The sequence below is a fragment of the Neophocaena asiaeorientalis genome, unplaced genomic scaffold (assembly GCF_003031525.2).
Source record: "Neophocaena asiaeorientalis asiaeorientalis breed wild unplaced genomic scaffold, Neophocaena_asiaeorientalis_V1.1 scaffold285, whole genome shotgun sequence".
Taxonomy (NCBI): Eukaryota; Metazoa; Chordata; class Mammalia; order Artiodactyla; family Phocoenidae; genus Neophocaena; species Neophocaena asiaeorientalis.
The window spans coordinates 490,386-494,542 of record NW_020174653.1 but is presented as its reverse complement, the minus strand read 5'-3'; positions in this window follow the sequence as shown (position 1 = coordinate 494,542).

Below are 4,157 nucleotides of genomic sequence, written 5' to 3'. Positions count from 1 at the left end.
AGTTTTTCACTCCTTAGAATGTGCATAGGAAAAGATAGTCCACAGATAAACCACACGTTATTTCGAAGCATTTTTATATTGATAGCCATAAATTGACCAATATATAACTTTTATTTAAAGTTTTATATATTAGCTTCTTTTATTCAGTAATCTGCTGAATAAAATAAGCAAGATAAAGAAAATATTACCTTTTATATAATTATACCTTGGGAAGTACATCTAAGACATCAACTCTAAAAGCTTTCCCCTTGTCTATTATTTTGATTGACTGAAAACTGCCTTTCAGGTGAGTTAAAGAATGAAACTTTATTTCATATAATTATGTATTCATTATTCTCACTGTAAAAATGCTATACATAGAAAAAGCATATTTAAGATATAATTTTCCTGAATTATTTTCAAAACCATACTTACAATTCATGATAATACCTTTTCAGAATGTGTAACATATTTATAGTTTTTATAGAAGTACAAAATCTAAGTATTAAGTATATTTGAAATTTCAGCTCTCTTTATGAAAATCAATATGAGTGCAGAGATACACTACATTTCAGTAGCAGACTAGAGGTTTGTCAGTGAATTTTTCAAACTATTCACATTATTTTCTGATGGCAAAGACATCTCAAAAGAAGCATGATATGCTCTATGAATACCATCAAACTTCCTTGCTGCCTTACATTCAGCAATTGATGGTAGATTTGCTTTTTATGACAAGATGAATATATTCAAAATGCAGCTGTTATAAAAGTAGCTGACATTATGAATAAGAAATGGGAGGAAGGGTATTTCTGTTGAAGCTAATTTTAGGGAACTAGACAGGCATCAGTTTCACTCAGAATAGTGAAGGATTATCTGAAAATGCTGATATAGATTGTGTTAACACTACCAGTGCCCCATTATTAGTCATGGCTTCCTAGGGATGCTAGATTAACTTTAAAAATAAGGAAACTTAATTGTTGGCAGAATCTTGGGAACTTTCTTGATCTCATAATGGCTGCCAGCTGTATAAGAGCAGGTAAATCAATGCCTCAAGCTCCAGTGTGTAAAATTTGAAAATAGTGCACACATATATCTACCTGTTCATAACATATCATTGTTGAGACCCCCTTCATACATCATTCATTATCATTGAACATAAACTTATAAAAATCAAAGAACGTGCTTTTAGGAGAGAGCACAAGAAGGAGCTTGCTATTGCTACAAATTCCAGATCAAGGTGTTTTTCCACAAGATGTTGTTGATCCTAAGGATTTTCACCCAGTATACCCAAAAGTTACATGTAATATGCTTGGGAATATTGTAATAAATAAAAGAATATCTCAACAGATAAATTGATTGTATAAGATATAATCAAATTAAAGAATTAGAATTGACATATAATATTTGAGGTAAAAATATTCACTGGATATACTTTATAGCAGAATGGTAATGAAAAACTTAGTGAACTTGAAGATAGTTTAACAGAAATTATCCTACCTGAAAAAAAATAGATTTAAAAAGAAATGAAAAATTTGATCCAGTATTCAGGGATCCTCTCAGGGCAGTATGAAAAGTTTGACAGTATGTATGATTTTCCATTATGTCAGTTACATGTATTATACTTATATATAAAGTATAATTATAAACATTGTCTCAGAAAAAGAGAGAAAATTGGTCAAATAAAATATTTAAAGAATATCAGGCAAAATCTTCCCAAATTTAGTGAAAGATTTAAATTTAAATAATAAAAAATTTGCATTCCTTAGATAAACTGCACTTGGTCATATTGTTTGTTTTGAAATTCTAATAATTTGTTTAAGATATAGGTATCTGTGTTCATGACAAATATTGGTCTATTTTTATTTTGCTGTAATGTCTTTTTGTGGTTCTGTTATCAGAGAACTTCTGACCTCATTAAGGACTGTTGAGAATTGTCCCCTCCTCATCTGTGTTCATAATTTTTGTAGAATTGGTATTATTTCCTCTTTAAATATTTTGTAAGATTAGGTAGAATTTTCCATCAAATCCAAGAATTTTCTTTGTTGACAATTTAAGTATCAACTCAATTTCTTTAATATACAGTATTCATGTATCTATTTTTAATGTGAAATATGGCACTCTGTCTTTTGAGAATTTTCTGTTTTATAAAAATTTTCAAATTAATGGGTATAGAGTTACTTGTAGTATTCCTTAATTCTCTTTTTACTCTCTCTATGGTAGTGATAGATTCAATTTTATTTTTAATATTTGTAATCTCTGCTTTCTTTTTTTTCTCTTGGTCAGTGTGGTAAGAGGTTTATCAATTTCATTAATTATTTTTCAAAGGGGTGGGTTTGGTTAATTAATATTCTTTATTGTTTTCTGTTCTTAATTTCAAAAGTTTCTGCTCTTCTATTTATTATTTCCTTCCTTATTCTTGCCGTGAGTCTAATTTGCTCCTCCTTTTCAAGTTTCTTAATGCAGAAGCTTAGATGAATGAACTGAGACCTGTGGTATTTTGTAACATACTCCTGTAATGTTATAACTTTTCAATAATGGTGACTTCACAGAATAAAGACATGCTGTGTCCTTTGTGTCTTCATTTGTATCCAATTCAAAATATATTCTAATTTCTCTTATGATTTCCTTTTTGAACAATGGGGTAATTAGAGATGTGTTGTTTAATTTAAAATATTTGAGATTTTCCACAATTTTTTCTGTTATTGATATATAGTTTAATTTGTTGTAATCTGGAAAAAAAAACACTTTGCATAACTTAATTTTTTCAATTTGCTAAGTTTTGTTTTATGACTCAGAAAAACCTTCCATTAGTGACTGTTCCAGGTGAGCATATTTTTAAATGGGTATTTAGCTGTTGTGGATGGAGTGTTCTGTTATGTTAACTGATTAGTTGACAGGGTTGTTTAGGGATTATATAGTCATACTGATTTTTTTTTAACATCTTTATTGAATTATAATCGCTTTACAATGGTGTGTTAGTTCCTGCTTTATAACAAAGTAAATCAGCTATACATATACATATATCCCCATATCTCTTCCCTCTTGCATCTACATCCCTCCCACCCTCACTATCGCACCACTCTAGGTGGTCAGAAAGCAAAAAGTTGATCTCCCTGTGCTACGTGGCTGCATCCTATTAGCTATCTATTCTACATTTGGTAATGTATATATGTCCATGCCACTCTCTCACTTTGTCCCAGCTTACCCTTCCCCCTCCCCATGTCTTCAAGTCCATTCTCTAGTAGGTCTGCGTCATTATTCCCGTCCTGCCACTAGGTTCTTCATGACCTTCTCTTTTTTTTCAATTCCATATATATGTGTTACCATACAGCATTTTTTTTTTTCTCTCTTTCTAACTTACTTCACTCTGTATGGCAGACTCTAGGTCCATCCACCTCACTACAAATAAATCAATTTTGTTTTTTTTTATGGCTGAGTAATATTCCATTGTATATATGTGCCACATCTTCTTTATCCATTCATTTGTTGGTGGACACTTAGGTTGCTTCCATGTCCTGGCAATTGTAAATAGACCTGCAATGAACATTTTGGTACATGACTCATTTTGAATTATGGTTTTCTAAGGGTATATGCCCAGTAGTGAGATTGCTGGGTCATATGGTAGTTCTATTTTCGTTTTTTTAAGGAACCTCCACACTGTTCTCCATAGTGGCTTTATGAACTTACCTTCCCACCAACAGTGCAAGAGGGTTCCCTTTTCTCCACACCTTCTCCAGCATTTATTGCTTGTAGATTTTTTGATAATGGCATTCTGAGTGTTATGAGATGATATCTCATTGTAGTTTTGATTGCATTTCTCTAATGATGAATGATGTTGAGCATTCTTTTTTTCTTTTTTTTTTTTTTTTTGCAGTACGCAGGCCTCTCACTGTTGTGGCCTTTTCCTCGGATGTGCAGGCTCAGTGGCCATGGCTCACGGTACCAGCTGCTCCATGGCATGTGGGATCTTCCCAGACTGGGGCACGAACCCGTGTCCCCTGCATCAGCAGGCAGACTCCCAACCACTGCACCACCAGGGAAGCCCAATGTTGAGCATTCTTTCATATGTTTGTTGGGAATCTGTATATCTTCTTTGGAGAAATGGCTATTTAGGTCTTCAGCCCTTTTTTGTATTAGGTTGTTTATTTGTGGTTTTTTTTGTTGTTGTTGTTGTTATT